The following is a 23,375-nucleotide window of genomic DNA, read 5'->3' on the forward strand; positions in this document are numbered from 1 at the left end:
TGGGCGCTCACCCTGCCAGGCTGAATTAATGACCTTCCTCTCCAAGCCATGGCCTCAGAGGCCCAGCCCAGCACACCAAGCATTCCAAGGGCGAGGGCCTCCACTACAAGCAGAAAAGATTGGTGGAGCTACAGGTTCATCCATCAGTAGCTGACACCTGGTGCCAGGCAGCAGGCCGCTCTGGAGGGAAGGCAGCCTGGGGGGGAAGGGGGGGAGCTTTCAGAGACCATGTGGCAGGAGACCCTGGATGCGCCATCTTGAACAAATCCAGAGGCCTGGGCAGGAAGGAGGGAACAGGGGATGTGTCGCTGTGTGATAGGGTAAACAGAGACTTCCTGCCAGCCCCCTCCCCAACTTTTTAAAAGAACTTGCACAGGAAGAGAAGCTCTCTCTGGGCTGTGGTCTGCTGAGGGAGCAGAAGGTGCTGGAGCCTGGCACAATGGGCAGCTGGAAGGCGGAGTCCCCTGACGGTCCCAGGATCCTGAACAGCGCCAGGAGAAGAGACCAGGACCAGTGCGCAGAAGCAGGGGCCTCTGCGCAGGGAGAAGAGAGGCCCAGGAGGAGAGCCAGGCGAAAGGCTGGCGCTGGGAGCCAGTGAAGACAGCTCCCTGCTCAATCGCCCCTCTGAGAGGCCCAGAGGGCGAATGGGAGTGCTCCCAGTGGCTGGGGAGCACCACCAGGATCAAGAAGAAGCCAAAAGCAGGAAGATCGGACCCCTGGGGGCTGAGATATGCCCCCCAGAAGGTAGGCGACCTTTGACCTGTGGCCAACCGACGACGAAGCGCGTGGGGCTCCGCCGCCCGTACAGATAATGCCCCTGGGGTGGGTCAGGTCCCGGGGGCTGCCCCCAAAGAAGAAAAGGTGGGGAGCACCGTCGCACTCCCCGTGAAAAATCCCCCACGGGGTGCCAGGAGCCCACCCTGGCCCAGCCGAAACCGGAGGCAGGGGAGTGCCGTAACGCCCCCCTGGGAATGGGGAGAGGGGCCTGGGATCCCAACTCCGGGCTCCGCCGAAGTGAAAATGATGGTGCTGTGGAGGAGAAGGGGGCGTGCCGTCGCGCATCCCCCCCTTGTGTGAGAAGTTAAGGCGGGGTGCGCCGTCGGGCTCCCCATGAAGATGTCCCCCTGTGGGGTGCCAGGAGCCCACCCAGGCCCCCGCCGAAAAAGCAAAGGCTGGGAGCGCCGCCACACTCCCTGTGAAGAGGAGGAGGGGGCCTGGGACTCCATCTCCGGGCCCCGATGTCAGAAGAGAGGAGGGGGGAGTGCCGCTGCACTCCCCCACTGCTGCCAGAGGAAGGCAGGGGAGTGCCATCGCACTCCCCCGAGGTCCTGTCGGACCCGGCAGAAGCTGAGTGTCTGCCCGCAGTAGCGTGCAGAGACGAGAAGAGTTGTGCCGGCTCCAGCGGCAGCACGCAAGGGTGCTGGCCGGGCGGGGAGCCGGCAGGGACAGCCAGGGGTGGGATCCCCAGTCTGCCCTCCAAAGTAGAGAGCCTGCGGGGGTCCGGAGCCGGACCCCAAAAGACAAAAGGAGGAGCCAGGGGCCCGGGTGGGACCATGCCCCCAATCAAGCAGCAGAGCGGCAAGGGGTGGGCTCCCCGAGCCACATACACTCACCTGGGTGTCTGGGTGGGACCGGGATCCCTATCGAGGGCAGGAGATGCGGCAAAGCCGCCGACAGCACAATCGCGGCTCCCTCCGAAGCAGCGGGGGAGCCGCTACTATAATATGCACAGGGAATGGAGGAGGCACCCCATAATGCCTTGCAGGCCCGGACTGGCCCGCAAGGAAAAGTCAGCTTTTCTCTGCTTGTGGTGGACCCAGGAGGACGGGGTCACCACCACACTTGTGCAAGGGTGCAGGGTGAGCTGCAAGAGGAATGCAATCTCCCCCAGTACAACGAAGAGAAGTCCCTCCCTAAGTCTCATGGGGACTTGAAAAGATGAAAAGAATAACCCCTCAAGGGCACAGCCAGCATCTTAACACCTCCTGGGCTGGAACTTTTGTTGTACAGCTGGGGGGTGTATGGAGAAGAGCATCAAGGAGTGAAGGGCTGAGTGGTGGATGTCTGGAAAAGGGCACCCCCTGGAGATGAAGAGGTGTAATTGCACCAGAAATGCATTAACTAAGGTTATTTCTTTTAGAGGGACTGAAGGTGATGCGTAATGTGAAGTATCTGTGTAAGGTGGTGATATAAGCAAAGTGGGGTTATGTTGCCAGACATTCCTGCTAGGGTGTCTGGCTGTATATGCTTAATCCTGTGTTTTCATCTGTGATGCCTTTAGGGGCTGTAATTGTAATGCATTCTAATGATCCACAAATGTGATGAGTACTGTCATTCTAAAGTGATGTTTAAACATGCATTCTTGCTGCTGCGCTTAGGTGAAGAACCCAGACTGCTAGCCCTTAAGATGCAGGGGTGTATACTTCAGGGTCAGTAGGACATGCTCAGTCAGGGCTATGTGTCACTAAGGCAGGGTTACCTATTTTAAATGCTTGTTGAGATAATGGGGTGGGTCGCCACTGGGATGGTGCCAGTGCGCAGGGCCCTTGCTCCAGGTTATGTTCAACTACCTGCATTGGGGGCAAGATGATGGGCATACATGGGAGTGGGGGTACTAGACCCCATCCCCCTTGAGGGTGGGGTGGAGATATTATGCAATGTCACAAAGTAATTCGAACAGCTTATGTATATTTGTTAATTGGTGCATAGTATTGAGAAGTGTGTGTGTTTAATAAATGTACTTTCACTTTTCTAAAGCAAAGTACAGACTGGACAATCAATTATTGAGTGTTATTTCTGCGCACCTGCAAATGGTAATTACTAGCCCACACCACCTCCCTTGAGTAAGCCTCAGACTGCTCTGCAACGCTACCCTCTGAGAGTCCGGCGCTACAATTGGGTGTTTGGTTCCCAGTGAAGGACAAATGTAGTCATGTTATTTGTGCAGGCTTCACAGATACTGCCTCATTTTCCAACAGGGAGGAACAGAAGAGAGAAAGGAGGGACAAAGAGGCAGGACTGGCCACTAGCAAGCAAGGATTTTTAAAGGACACTGACAGACAAATGAAAAGCAATGGCAAGAAAGAGGATAGACTTGAAGCCCACAGACTGATTACAACAGGTCTCGAAGAGACAGGGCATGCGCTGTCTAGCTTAACTTAAAAAACTGCCTTATGGACACGTTTTGGAGCCCCTTCAATCTCTACACGTTTTTGTCTCTTCCCTGTTGCAGGCACCCACACAAGGGAAGTATCAGTTTTATCAGTAGACCGAGGGGGACTCTGGGTAGTAGGAGATTTGTGCCGGCACGCTGATCCCACACAGAAATGTGACAATTTTTTTTTTTAGCTAAATTTTAGATTTGCAGGCGATTCTGGGTTACATTGGGGGATCCACACCTCCCTGGTCTCTCTCAGGTGTCTGGTTTTCAGAAATGTCTGAGTTTGGTAGGTATCCCTAGATGGCTGCCAAGCCGGGGAACAAAAACCCAAGTGCCCCCCTATCTATCACAAAACAACATGTTTTTGCGAAGGGGGCTCCTGAGTTTGGTCCCGGAAGGCAACCTACCAAATCCAAACATTTATGAAAACTAGACACCTGAGGGAGTACAGGGTTGTGTGGTATGCGTGGATCCCCCAATATTTTCTTACCCAGAATCTCCTGCAAACCTAAAATTCAGCTAAAAACATCACAATTTCCTCACATTTCCGTGTGGGACAGCTGAGGGATAACCAGGCTGGCACAAATTTCCTACCACTCAACATTCCCCAGGTCGCTTGATAAAAATGCTTCCTAACGTGTGGGTGGGCCAAATGTCCGCGACAGGGAAAAGTATTGAGGAGGCATCCTCTGCGAAGCGCTGGGGGCCTGCTGTGCCGAACACTGCGAATAACAATGGAGACCACCGGCAGAATTACTGGGATTCCTAAGCAGACCCCCTGTCTGTTCATACAATGAGTGAAGCTAGAGAAAAGCACCGCTATTGCAGAGACCCAACTGGAGCGCACGGACCGTAATCATTGAAAGGGCCCACTGACCTGCCTTGGGAGGCCCCACAGTCAGCATTGGAGGATGAAGAGAGCACAGTCTGGTTCAGGGCGACGCGAAGGCGGTCAGGAGCTGACCAAGCACAGCATCTACTTATGCCACCGAAAATGGCCCCCAACAACAAGGTCTCCAAAATTATCAATCAGAAAACAACCTGGCTTTGGAAGGAAGTCATCTGCATTTTCGGTCCCGGACTCGGCAGTCACCTAGGGAAACCTACCAAACCCAGAAAGTTCTGAAACTAGACACTTTGGGGAGTCCAGGAAGGTGTGGCTTGTGTGGATTCCTGTTGGAAAGTGGATTATTAGTAGTGGTAAATGTGCATCTACCACTGACAATAAGACCACTAGTAAAGGTGTCAATATATTCCCATGCTTAACTCTTGGTAGCTTGGCTGCGAGCAGGCAGGCTTAACTAGGAGACAGGCACGTAAAGCATTTCAAAACACCAATTCAGTAAATAATGATGACACAACACAAAATAAAAATCCCAGACCAGTTTATAAAAATAAGAAATATTTTGATGTTTAAAATGACACCATAACAATAAAGATTCCAATGTAGGGACCCATAGATATTAAAATTTAAAGATTTAGCACTATATAGCACTTAGAAACCTATAGCGCCTCATTGGGACATCTGGTTGAGCTTGACGGGGACAAAATCGAAGTGTCAGACTGACCGCGATGGAGCTCTGCTCGGATACCCCTTGCGGTAGGCCTCGGTCGAGAGTTTACCTTCGGCTTAGAAACTTTTCTGGAGCTTTTTCTGCTGGGGTCCCTCAATGTTCTTCACCAGTCCGGGTACTGTGAGGGTTCACTGGCTTGCTGTCCAGGGAACTCCCGGTCAAACTCTGGAAGTTGGACCTCTGGAGTTTTTTTAGCAGGACGAACCAGCAGGGCATGTCGGCTTGCAGTTGAGTCAGTCCATTTATGGAGCTTTTTTCCCAAGTTGCTACAGACTTCTGGAACGTCCTCCTGAAGTTCCGCTTGGGGGTCCAAAGTGTCCAAAGTACAATCCAAGGGTCTGGAATCGCCACAATGGTCCTTGAAAGTTTGGGACTTCAGTTACCACAATCCACTTGGACAAAACCCTTACAAATCCACTGGACCCACTCCAGGCTGGTGATTCCTGGTGGTGATGATCCAGATGAGCTCTGTTAACCTGTAGCTTGCAGGGAGTCCACTCTATATTCCTCTTGAAGCAAGGTACATCCAAAGGGATGTAGACCCAGATAATGCAGCAGGCACAGTCAGTCAGAATACCGGGCCTGATGGTGCAAATCAAGTTTCCAGCTTGGCAAGCCTTCCTCAATTAATTTTAAGCAGCAGATCTGAGGCTCTGCACCTCTCACATATTTATTTAGTGTTCTCTGGGGTCAAGCAGTAGAGCACTCCTGTGCAATGAGGTGCAGGTCAACAACCCACAGCATGACTACTTCCTCCAAAGTGAGGCACAATCTTCTCCCAGAAAGCACTATTCCTCCAAAATTCAGTATGGCTGAAGACTTAGTAGAGCAGTTAAACCAACCCCCGTATGGCTCATTTCCATTGCTCTCCTCCCCCTACCATCTGCAAATTCTTGTCTTAGGGCCTGCCAGGTTGCTGGATCAGAGGGGCTGGAGGTTTGATGGACCTGAACTTATCTGCCTGTCCTACTTCCATTTGGTGCTCCTTTCTTTACAACCCCTCCCTCTGTTCTGGTATTCCTGTGTAGCAGAGCTCTCTCCAAGAGATAGCCTCTTCCTGGGAGAGCCACTTATCACTTAGCCAGAGCAGCCTGGCTAATCCTGTTAACTCTCACCAATCAGGGAAGAGGACAGGAAGGTTGAATTTCGGCTTACAGACAAGAACGTCAAATAACTTATTTTCTGTATACTTTAGGATAAATTCAACAATAGCATATTTGGAATTTATCAATACCATTCTCCGAAATCCTTGAATGAAACTTTGTTTAATTTCTAGCCTTCGTTATGCATTCACAAACTATTGCAATGTTAACCTATGTGTCTGGGTATCTACAATGGGGAAAATGAAATATGCAATTTCTCCAACACCAGGGCATATAAAACATATTTTATAAATACCCTACTTATAGCTACATGACCCCCACCCCTGGGACACCTAGGGGAGACGTTAGGGGTCCTGAATATGCAAAAATAGTGTAGATCTTCACTACAAAGTGCACCTAGCACCAAAGTTGATATTGGGAGGTGTTGGACTTGGCCCTTCTGGCAGGTTCACCCCTGAACTTTTTTTTTTTTACTGGTGACTTGGTGTGGTGATTTTTTGGTTTCTGCGCACTTTCCCTGTGTCCCAGGGTAAAGTGCGTGCGCGCTCTGAGTGCATGTGGTGAGATAGGCCTGCCCTCCCATAGGAATGCATGGGGAATGTATGTGTCCCTAGTAGTTCCTGATGCGTGGGGTGTGCAGGCCCGAGTTTGGTATGTGCGGACTCGTGGGAGTGAATGCTGCGCGATGATGTGTGCGGCGTGCATGTACCTAGTGTGGAAGTGCCACTTCTAGAAGTGGGCACTTCAGTGTGCAGTGTGTCTGTCGCGTGATTGGCTGGTCATGTCATGTGACGGGCTAGGGATTCCCCAGAGTCAGGATGAGTCACCCAGTGGTGAATGGGGAGATCAGCAGCTAGATGGGTGGGAGGAGTACACCTGGGTCCTGAATAGGACAGGGTTTTCCACACACAATGCTGGCCCCGCCCCCTGCGGTGCGACTGACGACCCTAGCCCTGCCAATGAATAGAGTGAGGGGCTGAGCACATCAAGGGTGCTCCCCAACCAGCTGCGACTGGTTTTCCCCCTCACCCTGAACCCAGAACAAAGGGTTTGACTGTATAAAAATGGGGCTGTGTCCCCACAGAAACTGTTCTCTGCCAGGATCTTACCTGAGGGGGGCTGCTGCTGCTGCTGGACCAGAGGACCGCCACCTGGACTACCTCCCTGCCTGGAGGCCCAGTGAGCTGGCTCTGGGTCCAGCCTTGCCCCCTACCCCTGCCCTGCTGCATGCAGGGAAGAACTTTGCTGGACTTGGTGGATTATTTTGCCCTAAAGCGCTGGGAGCGCTTTATCTGTATCCCTAAGCGCCTGGAAGCGCTTTTATTTTCCTTCAGCGCTCTGTTGCACGAGCCGGTGCCCACCCGGCGCCTACCCAGCTTATTTGCCTATTTGGCTAACGGGTGCCCACCCCGCTTTATTGAAAATTAATATCCCTAGCGGGTGCCCACCCCGCCAGGGACTTTGCCGCTTTTCATTTTATTCATCCCCCTAGCGGGTGCCCACCCCGCCTCACCGCGATCCGAGACTCACCGCTGCAGCCCGGGCCGAAACCCAGGAAGTCAGGCAGCCTTCGTGAGACGTGGGCGGGGCTTCACGCAGGAAGCGACGGGAGCCTACCCCGCGCTCCTGCGCTGCGAGGCAGAAAAGGAATCCTGAAGTCCGGAGCCCGGCCGGCTCCGCAACCAAGTCCCGGGTCCCAGGAGGGGGCCCGGGCGAACGAAGGTCCGCGCTGCAGAGGAGACCCCCGAGTGAGGAGACGCCGCCTCTCTAACCACAGGTGAGTGCGGGCGTCCCTGGGGGTCCCTCCTCTGCCGCACCCAGAGTTCTTCCTGCTGCTCACCGAGGCAGCCCACCACGGGGCCGCCTGGTTGGAGGAGCGCGAGTACGCTCCCACGCGCGGGGGGGGGGGGGGGCAGGACCATAGAGCCGAGTAAGGCTCCACCATTGCTTGCTTCGAGCGCAGTTGCGCTCCGACGTATCAGGGCAAGTCCTGGTTGAGTCCCAGAAGGGGACTCGGCCACAGTACTGTTGGGACCGCAGCGTTGGTCTCAGAGCGCGAGTACGCTCCAACGATACGGGGGCATTTCTTCGGTAAACAGAGTGGCCCCGGAAGGCAGCGGGCCGCTCCAACGAAGGGGCCATTATTTCTCGAGCCTAGAAGGCTCTGGGGGGCATTTCCAGCTGTCAGAGTCCAGAGGGACTCCAACGAAGGGGCCATTATTTCTCGAGCCTGCGAGGCTCTAGGGGGCATTTCAGTTGTTCAGAGCCCTGGGAGGCTCCAACGTTGGCCCCAGCATTTCTCCAGTTGCCCAGCACTTAGTGGGCAACTGCCACGTGTAGGTTGTGCTTTGTGCTCCTGGCTTGCGCAGCCTGCGCTGCATGGCCCTGACTCTGCTGGACACAGGGCGTCCTTGCCCCTACTAGGCCAGTTGGCCCAGGGATTGCCACAGGTGGTGGCTTATGTGAGTTTTGGCGCTATTGTTCCTTTCCTGCACCTCTGAATGTGATGCATCATGTGTAATGTGCGTTTACCCCTACAGGTATTGTGATACTTAGGTGGTTGTTTTCTCCCTAGTACAGGTGGTGCTAGTGAGGTCCTGATTCCCTGCGCAATAATTTCCTAAGGTGGTTAGGGTTGCGTAGGTGGTACTTACCTGATACCAGTAGTTACTGGTTGTGTGCTGCATATGTTATTTTGTACTACAGTATTATTCCTATGTTCTAAGTGCTAATTCCTGACAGTGGTCCATGTGGCCCTGTCCCCTGTATATATAATCCCTTGTAAATTCTGCCCGTGCCTGTTGGCACATTGTAGAGTGTGTGTTTTTATCTAATGTGTTGTGTATAATACAAAGGCTATTTTTATAGAATACCTTGTGTGGAGTTTCCTTTGTGGTGGGCCTTGGGTGTTGTTGCTGGGTGCGCGCGCAAACGCTTTACACATCGCCTCAGGGATAAGCCTGACTGCTCGTGCCAAGCTACCAAGGGGGTGAGCAGGGGTTATCTTTGGCGTGTAACTCCCCAGCCCTGACTAGAGTGGTGGTTTCTGTCTGGCTTTGGCGCAAGCCCTAGCCAACCAGAAATCCCATTTCTAACATTGGTGATCAGCGGTGGGATCTGGACTTGCGTTTGCGCTGTACCGCAGCGGCAACTGGCCGCACTACAAAACTCTGCATTTAGATAAATCACATGGTATAGGGATTATTGTTCTAAGTTTGTTTTTAAATGTCATTTCCTTGGAAATGTGTTTCTTGTGCACTGTGAGTTAGGTGTCCCTAGCTCGGGAGGGTAGATCATCCCCCTTAGTGCATTGTGTTTTCTGGATTCACCAGAGGGTGGGATCCAGTGGTGGCAGCGTAATAGTGTCCAGTACATTTGTCCCCCGCCCTGCGCCCAGAGTTGGTACCTGTGTCACGTGGTGGTCAGGTTGAGGAATCAGGGGTGGTAGAAACTGCCTTACCAGTCCGAGGGGAGGGTTGTGTGTGTGGATGAATGGTGTGTGGCACTAGGCAAGTGAGTGTGAGTTCTCTGGGTTAGAGAGCTTGCTGAATCTTTTTGTGAATTGTGTGCTCCTGTTAGGCTCAGACCCCTAGGTCCCCTGTATAATAATTTTTACCATAACGTCCGCCAGAATGGAGCATGCTTGTGATCCCTATGAGCTAGCTTGGCGCCAGAGGCAGGAGTTAGAAAGGTCCTGTACAGGGAGAGAGTCCAACACTCTTTACGAACTTCAGGACCACCTGGTCCTATGACAAAAGGGTGCATGGGATCTTGAGCACAGTATGGGAAGGGCCCGGGCCTCACACCTGGAGGGTGGTGGGTCTGTGGGGAGCCCTGAAGATTCAGAAGAGGAGGTAGAGGATGACAATACCTGGACGCCAGTAGAGAGTGAGGACCCCATAGGTAGGGCGTCCCTTGCTGGGTCCAGCGTAGGAAGCAGCGCCTCATCCCTTTCCCTGTCCCCAGAGGAGTGGGAAGATAGGAGGAAAGAAAGGGAGCACCAGCTGGCGTTAGAGAAGCTCAGGTTAGAGCATGCTCAGGCTATGGCGCAGCTGGAGGCCAGGAAGCAACAGCGAGAGACTGAGTGGGTCTTTGCGCGGGAGAGGGTAGAGGAGGCTGAGAGGGCCTCCACCAGAGGCAAAGTAGCTCTGGAGGGTAGACTATCCCCTGCGCGCAGTTTTAATTTTCTGGACTCCCCAGGGAGGGTTGAGTCCAGTGGTAGCAGCCAGATAGATTCCAGTGTAGGAAATCCCAGTCCCAGTTCCCCCAGTCTGGTACCTGTTCCCCAGGAGGAGGAGTTAAGGTTGAAATTCAGGGGCAGTAGGAAACTGTCTCACCAGTCTTGGGAGGAGTTTGTGGATAAATGTGAGGATGCACTGGCTGATTGGATAAGAATTCCCGCAGAAACTGATTTTGATAAACTGTTTGATCTGGTTCTCAAAGAACACCTGCTCAGTTGTTGTGTGCCGGGGTTGCGCCAACACCTGTTGGGGTGTGGATTGTCTGAGCCATTTGACCTTGCGGATGAAGCAGAGCGCTGGGAAAGGGCTAGAGGTTCTCTAGAGTCATTAGGGAGTGACTCCAAAAGTAGTGGGTCAGGTATCTTCCAGCCCAGCGTGGTGGCAGAGGCTCAGTGTAGCCCAGCTAGGTCCCAGGATAGCGAGGATGGTGTAGGGGCTCACTGCCTGGCTCAGTGGAGCAGGAGTGAGAGGGTGACCGAGGGTCCCCGGACGTACGAAACCCTGCCTCAGGACTTGGATGGTTCCATGAGGGAACACCAAGTTGGGGACCTAGGCTGTCCTGTTAGCCCATTTGAGGAAGATCTCCTGGTGAGTAGAGGACCTGGAGCACCTGTAACCAGGGCTCCTGTGGTTCTAGAGTCTGGCAGTACCGCTCCGGTAGGGAGGGTACAGGAGTCCAGTGTGAGGAGTGATTGGGGGATGAGTTTCCCAGTGGAAGAGCCTGTGGGTCAGGGACTACCCAGTTGGGCTAGGATCCCGTGTAGTGACCAGGGTGGCACCACTTCTGTTCTGGGGGATCTCCGCGCACTGTCAGGTGGACAGGGGACGGGAGATCAGCGCCAGACAGACAGTCGCTCGGCATATGTGTCCTTTGATAGCCTCAGGGGGATGGAGTGGAAATCCCCAGAAGTCCTGGAGTGCCAGGCAATTATTCCACCAAAGGTTCTAGGCCGGAGGTTGGAAGGCCAGGTTCGGGATCAGCCTGACCTGAAGGGTGGGACGTCTGTAACCAGCGTCCCGACCGGTTCTTCTTCCAGAGGTACCGCCCCAGTTGGTAGGGAGCAGGGCTCTGGAAGGGGGTGCAGAGGGTGGGAGAGCCCACCTCTGCCCCCGGTACAACCTGAGGGGTTAAACCCTGGGTTGGAATGGCGTTCTAGGGGTACCCCTCGCCAGAGGAGGAGGAGCCCTAGGAGAAGAGGTAGGGGGAGGAGAGCCTTCCCTGAGACTCCTGGTCCGCCTGAGGGTGTAGACCCTAGGCTGGAGAACCAGTGGCAGTCTAGTCCTGTCTTGCAGAGAGGAAGAGTGGAGAATGGCCGCTATGTGCCAGGGGTTACTACCCCCCACTCTGTGATTAGGCAAAGACCCGTGGCACCTGGGTGGCCTAGGGCCTGGTCTTGGCCGCGGACAGCTTGGGAGTACCAGTGGGGTAGCCCAGTTGGTCCAGACAGTGGTGTTAGAAAGAATTCCATGGGTTCACCGTGGCGTAGAACCGGAGGGTGTCCCTGCAGTTGCGGGCCCGCGTCCGTGTTCTATCGCCCCAAGCAGGGAAGTCCATCACGGTGGTGATTGGTCTGCCCTGCGTTTTGGCTGGAAGGGGGTTGTGTTGGACTTGGCCCTTCTGGCAGGTTCACCCCTGAACTTTTTTTTTTTTACTGGTAACTTGGTGTGGTGATTTTTTGGTTTCTGCGCACTTTCCCTGTGTCCCAGGGTAAAGTGCGTGCGCGCTCTGAGTGCATGTGGTGAGATAGGCCTGCCCTCCCATAGGAATGCATGGGGAATGTATGTGTCCCTAGTAGTTCCTGATGCGTGGGGTGTGCAGGCCCGAGTTTGGTATGTGCGGACTCGTGGGAGTGAATGCTGCGCGATGATGTGTGCGGCGTGCATGTACCTAGTGTGGAAGTGCCACTTCTAGAAGTGGGCACTTCTGTGTGCAGTGTGTCTGTCGCGTGATTGGCTGGTCATGTCATGTGACGGGCTAGGGATTCCCCAGAGTCAGGATGAGTCACCCAGTGGTGAATGGGGAGATCAGCAGCTAGATGGGTGGGAGGAGTACACCTGGGTCCTGAATAGGACAGGGTTTTCCACACACAATGCTGGCCCCGCCCCCTGCGGTGCGACTGACGACACTAGCCCTGCCAATGAATAGAGTGAGGGGCTGAGCACATCAAGGGTGCTCCCCAACCAGCTGCGACTGGTTTTCCCCCTCACCCTGAACCCAGAACAAAGGGTTTGACTGTATAAAAATGGGGCTGTGTCCCCACAGAAACTGTTCTCTGCCAGGATCTTACCTGAGGGGGGCTGCTGCTGCTGCTGGACCAGAGGACCGCCACCTGGACTACCTCCCTGCCTGGAGGCCCAGTGAGCTGGCTCTGGGTCCAGCCTTGCCCCCTACCCCTGCCCTGCTGCATGCAGGGAAGAACTTTGCTGGACTTGGTGGATTATTTTGCCATAAAGCGCTGGGAGCGCTATATCTGTATCCCTAAGCGCCTGGAAGCGCTTTTATTTTCCTTCAGCGCTCTGTTGCACGAGCTGGTGCCCACCCGGCGCCTACCCAGCTTATTTGCTTATTTGGCTAACGGGTGCCCACCCCGCTTTATTGAAAATTAATATCCCTAGCGGGTGTCCACCCCGCCAGGGACTTTGCCGCTTTGCATTTTATTCATCCCCCTAGCGGGTGCCCACCCCGCCTCACCGCGATCCGAGACTCACCGCTGCAGCCCGGGCCGAAACCCAGGAAGTCAGGCAGCCTTCGTGAGACGTGGGCGGGGCTTCACGCAGGAAGCGACAGGAGCCTACCCCACGCTCCTGCGCTGCGAGGCAGAAAAGGAATCCTGAAGTCCGGAGCCCGGCCGGCTCCGCTCCCAAGTCCCGGGTCCCAGGAGGGGGCCCGGGCGAACGAAGGTCCGCGCTGCAGAGGAGACCCCCGAGTGAGGAGACGCCGCCTCTCTAACCACAGGTGAGTGCGGGAGTCCCTGGGGGTCCCTCCTCTGCCGCACCCAGAGTTCTTCCTGCTGCTCACCGAGGCAGCCCACCACGGGGCCGCCTGGTTGGAGGAGCGCGAGTACGCTCCCACGCGGGGGGGGGCAGGACCATAGAGCCGAGTAAGGCTCCACCATTGCTTGCTTCGAGCGCAGTTGCGCTCCGACGTATCAGGGCAAGTCCGGGTTGAGTCCCAGAAGGGGACTTGGCCACAGTACTGTTGGGACCGCAGCGTTGGTCTCAGAGCGCGAGTACGCTCCAACGATACGAGGGCATTTCTTCGGTAAACAGAGCGGCCCCGGAAGGCAGCGGGCCGCTCCAACGAAGGGGCCATTATTTCTCGAGCCTAGAAGGCTCTGGGGGGCATTTCCAGCTGTCAGAGTCCAGAGGGACTCCAACGAAGGGGCCATTATTTCTCGAGCCTGCGAGGCTCTAGGGGGCATTTCAGTTGTTCAGAGCCCTGGGAGGCTCCAACGTTGGCCCCAGCATTTCTCCAGTTGCCCAGCACTTAGTGGGCAACTGCCACGTGTAGGTTGTGCTTTGTGCTCCTGGCTTGCGCAGCCTGCGCTGCATGGCCCTGACTCTGCTGGACACAGGGCGTCCTTGCCCCTACTAGGCCAGTTGGCCCAGGGATTGCCACAGGTGGTGGCTTATGTGAGTTTTGGCGCTATTGTTCCTTTCCTGCACCTCTGAATGTGATGCATCATGTGTAATGTGCGTTTACCCCTACAGGTATTGTGATACTTAGGTGGTTGTTTTCTCCCTAGTACAGGTGGTGCTAGTGAGGTCCTGATTCCCTGCGCAATAATTTCCTAAGGTGGTTAGGGTTGCGTAGGTGGTACTTACCTGATACCAGTAGTTACTGGTTGTGTGCTGCATATGTTATTTTGTACTACAGTATTATTCCTATGTTCTAAGTGCTAATTCCTGACAGTGGTCCATGTGGCCCTGTCCCCTGTATATATAATCCCTTGTAAATTCTGCCCGTGCCTGTTGGCACATTGTAGAGTGTGTGTTTTTATCTAATGTGTTGTGTATAATACAAAGGCTATTTTTATAGAATACCTTGTGTGGAGTTTCCTTTGTGGTGGGCCTTGGGTGTTGTTGCTGGGTGCGCGCGCAAACGCTTTACACATCGCCTCAGGGATAAGCCTGACTGCTCGTGCCAAGCTACCAAGGAGGTGAGCAGGGGTTATCTTTGGCGTGTAATCCCCAGCCCTGACTAGAGTGGTGGTTTCCGTCTGGCTTTGGCGCAAGCCCTAGCCAACCAGAAATCCCATTTCTAACAGGAGGCACTTTACTACAATGGGAAAAGTGAAATGCACAAGTTCTCTATTCCCAGGGCATATAAAACATCTATTATAAGGGCAATATTTGTAATGACATGGCCTCTACCCCAGGGACTACTAGGGGAGACCCTGGGGGTACCTAAAATGTCAAAATATTGTAGTTTATCACTTTTTTAGTGCCCCACCACCAAAGACGAGTTTTGGGCACAGTTCACATTTAAAAGCAGTGCTGCAACACTGGGCTTCTTTTAAACGACCTCAGGTTCTCAGCAGTGCACACATGCAAGTGCAACAAAGTCTGCTGGCCTCTAAACTGCCATGCTCTATTATATACTAGGGACTTAAAGAAAGTGTTAATCCCCCTGCCCTATTATCTACTAGTAATTTATAGGGTAGGTGTTAGACCTAGCACCATTGGCGTACATCTCCCTTCTATTTTTTGTCACTTTTTGTCTCCTTCGTGGTTGCTGGCGTTAGACGCTCTGGGCGCTGTGCCACTGCCATTCATTGTCACAGCGTGAATGCTCCTTATTATAAATTAACTGTATGAACTAGTATAGTCTTAGTAGTGCCAAGGAACATGTTAGGAAAGTCGAATTTGGTATGCTTGAGCTTCAAATATTAACGCGCATCTGGTAGTGGTGATTGTCTTTATATTCTGAGTGTGCAACTACCGCTTTTGGAAAGCAGGTATCTTTTTGTCTAAACCTTCCTGTGTGTTTTCTTAGTATGTGTATTGGACATCTGGTTTAGAGGGCCAGGGCAGGCTGAGACGAATGGAGGAATCTGTCGTTGAAGTATGGGGAGGGGTGACCCCTATGATCTGAGCAGGGCTGGCTCCACCTCCCACTGGGCGTCTGATGGTGGGCCCCCTCTCCCTGAAAGGGAGGATGCCGCCTCGTAAATAAAGTGACCCAAGTCGACAACAAATTGGTTCTGGCCGGGTTGAGTGAATTGTGACTTTCTCAAGAACAAAGACTTTTGGGGTATAAAGATCTAAGCCAAAACCCCTTTGAGGTGTGTAACTTCGGGATGCTAAGTCGAACCTCTGTCCGCGTAACAAGAGGGAAAGGACTTTGAAACTTTCATCCATCTACTGAAGCAACTACCCAAGGACCTGATTTGAGCTTGCCTCCTGCCGAAGTCTCAGGGACATTAGACTTCATTCGTCAGCAGCCCGGATTCCTCTTGAAGGGAATCCTACTTGCAGTTGAGGCCTCTGTCGAGAAATCCAGGGTCTCTAGTTCTACTGTGGGGAACGCCGCATTTGACTTGCTACGGAAACTATTGCTATCGCCATTGTGGGCCGCTGCAGCTGAGGAGCTGTGCTGATGAGTACCTGCATTTGACTTGCTACGGAAACTATTGCTATCGCCATTGTGGGCCGCTGCAGCTGAGGAGCTGTGCCGATGAGTGCCCGCATTTGACTTGTTACGGAAACTATTTCTATCGCCATTGTGGGTCGATACAGCAGAAGAGCTGTGCCCCTGCGTGCCTGCATTTGCCTTGCTACGGAATCCATTGTTGTCGCCGTTGTGGGCCGCTGCAGCTGAGGAGCTGTGCCGCTGAGTGCCCGCATCAGCCTTGCTACGAAAACCATTGCTATCGCCATTGTGGGCCGCTGCAGTCGAGGAGCTGTGCCGCTGAGTGCCCGCCTTGGCCTTGCCACGAAAACTTTTACTGTAGCTAGTGTGGGCCGCGCCGCTGAAGAGTTGTGCCGTCGAGTGCCCGCCTTTGTCCTACCACGAGGATACTACGAGAATCAGTACAACCCTATTTTGGGCCGCGGCTGGTGAGAAGCTGTGCCGCTGAGTGCCCACCCTTGTTTTACTACTGAAACCATCGCTATTGCTATCGCGGGCCGCTGCAGCTGAAGAGCTGTGCCGCTGAGCGCCCACGCTAGCCCCTCCGTCACAAACCTTGCCATCTTCTGTGTGTGCCGCTGGGCGCCGCCTCCCAACCCCGTCCTAGGATAAGCGCGAGTGCACGCCGTGAACTGCTGCAGCCGAGGAGCTGTGGCCGCTGAGAGTCCACCTGTCATCCCGCACCTCCCCCGTAAAGCTGTGTGCTGTGCCCCCTTTATATCCCAGGTACATTGTGCGTAACCGGGCCGCCTAGGCCCCGATCTCGAACTAAGCCCGTTCCACCCGCACGCACGAGTGCTTCCATCGCCCTGAATGAATCTGTAATCATGTGCATTGTGGTTCTTTGAGCATTTCTCCGTTTCGTGCTTAACCTATATAAAGATAACTATTTTTCTATACTTGCTTGTGGTGTTCGTTTTATAGCGTCTTTCCAGCGTTATTGTGTATAGTCATAAATGCTTCACACACTGCCTCTGAGATAAGCCTGTCTGCTCGTGCTACGTTACCACAGGGTTGAGCAGGGGTTATCAAAGGGTGTAGCCCCCTTACTCTGACTTAGGAAGTCGGGTCACTATTTGACACCGGCACCAGCCGCTGCCAACTGGAGGCCTCCATTTCTAACAGTAGGTATAATTTTACTCGGGAGCACGAGGAGACCACTGGGTTAATGTTCATGTTAAAGGCATTTGTAAAGCGCTACTGTTACCCAAAGGTGTCCTGGCGCTAGTTACAGTCCTCCAACTGAGGCGTGAAAGAGAAACCAGAGTTATATATTAAAATGCCAGGTTTTTAAGGCCTTCCTAAATGCCAGTAAACCTGTCATACTTCTTAGAAGAAAAGGGAGGCCATTCCAGGCCTTAGCTGCACAAACCACAAAACTTCTGCCACCCCAACAAACTTTTTTTACAGAGTAAACTGTCACCAGTTTGGCTCCTAGAGAGTGAAGTGGTCTTTGTGGCACATACCACTGAAATTATGGCTTCAAGTGGTCAGGGCCAACAGCTTGAAGGGCTTTGTAGACAATGCAAAGCGATTTAAACTGCACTCGCTTCTTAACAGGTGGTAGGACATTTGTGGTGATGAGGTGATCTCACACAGCAATGTGAGAACAATGTGATTTGTTTTAGCTAAATTTGAGGATTGCAGGGGATCCTGGGTGAGAAAACATAGGACGATCCACACAAGCCACACATCCTTGGACTCCCCTGGGTGTCTAGAACTCATAAATGTCTGTGTTTGGTAGGTTTCCCTAGATGGCTGCTGAGCCCGGTACCAAAAACCCAGATGCCCCTCCTTTGCAAATCCAGGTCATTTTGTGATCGATAATTTTCATGTCTCCAAATTAAGTTTTAGGCCCTTTCCTGTTGCGGGTACTTGGCCACCCACACAAGTGAAGTAGCATTTTTATTGGTTGACCTGGGGAACGCTAAGTGGTAGGAAATGTGTGCCGGAACAGTGATACCAAAACTGTCCCACACAGAAATGCCACACCTCCCTGGACTCCCCCAGGTGTTTAGTTATCAGAAACGTCTGGGTTGGTAGGTTTCCCTACATGGCCGTTGAGCCCAGGACCAAAAAACATAGGTTACCCACTTGCAAAACAAGGTTGTTTTGTGATAGCTAATTTTGGTGTCCCCACAATACCTTAAGAGTCTTTTCCTGTCACGGGCACTAGGCCTATCCACCCACACAAGTGAGGTACCATTTTTATCGGGAGCCTTGGGGAAATGCGAGCTAGAAGGAAGTTTGTCGTTCCCTCAGATCCCTCAGCTTTCCATCACAGAAATGTGAGGAACATGTGTTTTTAGATGAATTTTGAGGTTTCCAAGGGATTATGGGTAACAGAACCTGGTGAGACCCACCAAAGTCACACCATCCTGGATTCCCCTGGATTTCTAGTTTTCAAAATGTACAGGTTTGCTAGATTTCTCCAGATGCCGGCTGCGCTAGGACCCAAAATCCACAGCTAGGAACACGGCAAAAAAGGATCTGTTTTCAGTAGAAATATGCGATATGTCCACATTGCGTTTTGGGCCATTTCCAGTCACGGGCACTAGGCCCACCCACACGAGTGAGGTACCATTTGTATCGGGAGACTTAGGCGAATGCTGGGTGGGTGGAAGTTTGTCACTCCCCTCAGATTCCAGAATTTTCCATCACAGAAAGTTGAGTAAAATGTGTTTTTGTTTTACAAACTTTGAGGTGTGCAAGGGATTCTGGGCAACAGACGCTGTTGAGAGCCAAATAAGTCACCCCATCCTGGATTCCCCTGGATGTCTAGTTTTAAAAGATGTACAGGTTTGCTAGGTTTCACTAAATGCTGGCTTAGCTGGGGCCCAAAATCCACAGCGAGGCACATTGCAAAAAAAAGGTTACATTTTCTGTGGAAAATGTGGTGTGTCCATGTTGCATTTTCAGCCATTTCCTGTCGCGGGCAATAGGCCTACCCACACAAGTGAGGTACCATTTTTATTAGGAGACTGAGGGGAATGCTGGGTGGGTGGAAGTTTGAGGCTCCCCGCAGATTCCAGAACTTTCCATCCCAGATATTTGAGGAAAATGTTTTTTTGTTTTGTTTACAAAATTCGAGGTTTGCAAGAGATTCTGGATAACAGACCCTGGTGACAGCCACACAAGTCATCCTATCCTAGATTCCCCTGGGTGTCTAGGTTTCAGAAATGTACAGGTTTGCTAGGTGTCCCTAGGTGCCGGCTGAGCTAGGGTCCAAAATACCTAGCTAGGCACATTGCAAAGAAGGTTCAGTTTTCAGGGGAAAAATTTGATGTATCCACATTGAGTTTTAGGCCGTTTCCTGTCGCAGGCACTAGGTCTACCCCCACTAGTGAGGTACCATTATTATCGGGAGACTTGAAGGAATGCATGGTCGGAGGAAGTTTGTAGCTCACCTAAGACTCCAGAGCTTTTCATCACTGAAATGTGAGGAACATTTGTTTTTTTATTACACATTTTGAGGTTTGCAAGGGATTCTGGGTAACAGAACCTAGTGAGAGCCACACAAGTCACCCCATCCTGGATTGCCCTGGATGGCTTGCTTTAAAAAATATACAGGTTTGCTGGTTTTCCCTAGGAGCCAGTTGAGATAGGGCCCAAAATCAACAGCTAGGCACATTGCAAAAAAAAAAAGGGTCAGTTTTCAGTGGAAGAATGTGATATGACCACATTGCATTTTGGCCCATTTCCTGTCGTGGGCACTAGGCCTACCCACAAAAGCGAGGTACCATTTTTATCGGGAGGCTTAGGGGAACACAGAATAGTAAAACAAGTGTTATTACCAATTGTACTTCTTTGCATTCTGCCTTCCAAATGTAAGACAGTGTGCCAAAAAATAACACATTTTGAAAAATGCCCTCCAATTCCCATGCTAGTATGGGTACCCACAAATTCAGAGATGTGCAAATAACCACTGCTTCTAAGCTCCATGTCTTGTTCCCCTTTTGGAAATACATCGGTTTCTTTGATATCTATTTTTCACTCTGTGGGGCATATGTTTCAAAAAAGCGTTCTCAAATAGTGATTTTCAAGGAATCGCTATTTGAGAATCGCAAAACGCGATGTAAATACATTTTCGCAAAAATGTTGCGATTCGGTAAAAATCGCAATCGCTATTACCGATTACCAAAATTGCAACTCCTTATTTGCGAATTCGCTATCAAGAAATCACAATTTTGTGAATCCGCTATTCTGGAGCAGATTGATGATATCACAACCAGGAAGTGTGACTGCCCATGCTGTTCCAGATTGCCCGAGGCTATGTCAGAGGCTGGGAGAAGGAGCACAGCACTCTGAACTGCAACCCCATCCAAAACACAATGGACACACAGGAGAAGGAAAAGGAGGCAGCTGGAAGGAAGACATAACAGAAATTTAGCGAGAAGGAACAGGAGTTCCTCATTGAGGAGATGGTTAAGCCATGAAGTGGTTTTTGGCAAGAAATCCCTGCACATTCCTGAGTCTGAAAAGCGAAAAATCTGGCTAGACATACAGGCTAAGGTGAATGCCATAGGTGTGACACAGCGCTCCATTGGTGACCTATGCAAGCGCTGGTATGACATGCGCTCAAGGTCTAAGGGCAAGGTTGCCACCAGGCTTGTGGAGGCGAGAAAACTGGTGGGGGTCTATCCACAAAGCCTGCATCCACACCCCTTGAGGATTTGGTGGAGTCCACCCTACAGCCTGAAAGCATCAGCGGGGGTTCAACAGTTCCGCCACACCCAACACCAGACAAGGTAAGATGCATGCTAAATCAGCCCTGACACATTACCCACTTAAGAACACACTCAGGAAAGTCACAATTTCAAAGTTAGAATGCAACTTATTCCAAATTTTCCTGCCCACCCAGCAGTGCCTCATGGGAGATGTAGTCACACAAATAACACAGTTGAGCAATGACACAGCAATGATTCTGCAGTTGAAATAAAATAGTAAAACCAAAAATGTAACACAGCACTTAGGTACCCACAATGCAGTTTATTCAGTGAACAATGGAAAGCAGGACACACAATAAGAAGTGCTTTTTATATTTCCAGGTGAACCTGCAACACAGGCTGACAACACAGAACCTGAGGAGGCACAACAACCACAGGACCAGGCAGGGGGCGAGGACACAGATCAGACAACACAGCCAACACCAGTGCCAAAAAAAAGCCGTCACACTGTGCATCCACTCCCGGAGTTGGAGGAAGAACTCGAAGGCATACAGGATGAGGCACATCCAGAGCATGAAGAGCAGGCACAGCAGGAACATGAGCAGCCCCCTATGCACCGTAGGGACGACAGTTGCAGGAGACGCAGGCCCAGGGCACAAACCAGCACAGTGGTAGGAGATGATCCTTCCGTATTCTCAGGCCTGGAAGGCACAATGTTCAAGGTCCAGCCTCTGCAAGCCAAAATCATGCGATCAATAAACAGGCAGCTGGTGTCTGTCAAACATAATCTCAAAGACATGAAGGAGGGCATTAGAGAGCTCAATCACACAGTTGAAGAGGGCAATAAGGCTGGTGCAGACAGCATTATTGAAATGACTGGAGCAATCAAAGAGCTCTGTGCTACAATGCAAAGGGACCATGCATCCAGACACGGGGAAAAACAACGTCAGTACACCCGTCTGGATGTATATAGTAAGGCGGTCAACCGTTTGTGCAATACCACATCTGTACTGTCATGACGCACAGTGGCGATGCAGATAGAAATGGCACACTGCAGCCAGGATGTTGTGAAAGGTTTGGTGCAGGTCACAAATGCAGTTGACCAGCTGCAGACAGCAAATATAGGTGGCACAGGTCTCCTGGGGGCAGGGGACAGTGAGGAGGTTTCCAGTCACCCCACCAATCACAGAACCCAGACGGCGCAGTGTGAGACAGGGAACTCCATCAGATGCCTCATCAAGGGAGGTCCGTCAGCACACTGAGCGCACAACTGCAGGACGTGGACGGAAGAAATAGGCAGACAGCTGAATGCTAATGGGTGAAGTAACCCATGGCATATGTACATTTGTCATTCCATTACTCATGTCCTGTGTACATGACATGTGCAACAGCAAGTGCCACACATAACGTGTGTGTGTGTGTGTAGACTGTGTGAATGCAATTTACCTGACGCTAAGGTACATTAATACACAGTCAATCCCAAATTATTATTGGCTGTGTGTCCTCATCACTCACCTAGAAATAGTTATGTGTTATTTCTCCACATCTGTGTTGCCCCTACACCACCTGCTGTCTGCAACATGGACCTGGTACCTCATTCTCATCAGATTCTGTATCTGTGACGCCCAGTGATGTGCCTTTTCTTGTCGCAATGTTGTGCAGCAAGGCACAAGTAGCCATAATCTTGCAGCAGGTCTCTGGCCCATATTGCAGTGCTCCTCCGCTCTTGTGCAGGCAGCGGAACCTGCTCTTCAGTATACCAAATGTTCGCTCTATTACACAGCTGATTGACTTATGTGCGCGATTGTATCTTCGCTCACTCGGATTAGCCAGATTGAGGTACGGTGTGAGGATGAACGCACGCACAGCATATGCACTGTCACCTACAGGTTGAAAGACATATGTTTAATCATTGTCCTATCACTTCAGCTCTAAAGTGTATATCAGAGACAACTTGGAAACCACCCGAAAATCATGTGTTTAAATAGATTCTCTGTTATACCCTATATTGCTTGTTACTGAACTGTATTTCTATCAAACAGACTGAATATTGAACATAATATCAATTTAGAAGTATGCATGTATGATGGATGACTGTAGTAAGTATGTTGCATAAATCATGGTTCTTTGTAGATTTACATCAATCATATTTTTATATTTGACACAATACTATATATAATAAACCTTTTTTGTATTTTTCTAAATACTAGTGTCACTACTTTTTATTTGACATGTTCTGATGTTTCCATTGAATTGAAGTTGCCCTAGATTATTTACAGTATGCATTTCCCTGTCTAGGTGAACTTCACATTAGTACCAGGGGGCCCTTTATCTTTGCAGTTATGTCAGAGTGGTTGACATGCATTTACCTAGCAGGTATCCATTGCCAAATTCGCCCCTAGTGAGACGTGTGTATATTCCACTGTGTCTAAAAATGAAGGAATTGTGTGTACTGCCAGGATATTTTGCAACTATATTAGTTATGATGTGTTTAGCATTGCAAATGACCTCTATGTTTAGTGAATGGAATGATTTCTGGTTCATGAATACGCACTCATTGTCTGAGGGGGGTGAGAGGGCTACATGTGTTCCATCTATGCAACCAATGACATGGGGAAACTGGGCAATCTGGTAGAAGTCCAGTTTGGTCTGCTGCAATGCCTGTTGTGTCTTGGGGAATATGATGGGATGGTGTATCCTCTGGACCATTGCATCCAAGAATGCATGGAAGAAGCGTGACAAGCAACTCTGGGACACCCCTCCTGCTGTAGCTATCACCCCCTGGAAGCTCCCTGATGCCAGTAAGTGCAGTGAACAGAGGACCCGCACATGAGGTGGTCTTGTTTGGGTACTGCGGGTTGGGTGTTCAAGCATAGGTTTTAGCTCAGCAATCAAGTCTAGTATGGTAGCGGAGTCCAGCCTATACTTCTCAGTCATCTCTTCCTCTCTCTGCTGGAACAGAGTGATGCGCACTCTGAAGACCGTTCCTGTCTCCTTC

General features: G+C 51.5%; 1 protein-coding gene across 6 annotated transcripts in view; it reads right to left on the bottom strand.

The window, feature by feature from the left end:
* Positions 1 to 23,375, bottom strand: part of LOC146808888 (phospholipase A2 inhibitor gamma subunit B-like) — a 1,090,687-nt gene that overhangs the window by 251,278 nt on the left and 816,034 nt on the right. The window contains exon 7 of one of the 6 annotated variants that reach the window (XR_014966273.1): positions 20,712 to 21,108. The exons of the other annotated variants lie outside the window; for them this stretch is intronic. The gene's annotated coding sequence lies outside the window, so the exon portion shown is untranslated. Of the gene's footprint in view, positions 1 to 20,711; positions 21,109 to 23,375 lie in introns of those variants that run through there. 6 annotated transcript variants of the gene reach the window in all.

The sequence above is a fragment of the Triturus cristatus genome, chromosome 7 (assembly GCF_964204655.1).
Source record: "Triturus cristatus chromosome 7, aTriCri1.1, whole genome shotgun sequence".
NCBI classification, from domain to species: Eukaryota; Metazoa; Chordata; class Amphibia; order Caudata; family Salamandridae; genus Triturus; species Triturus cristatus.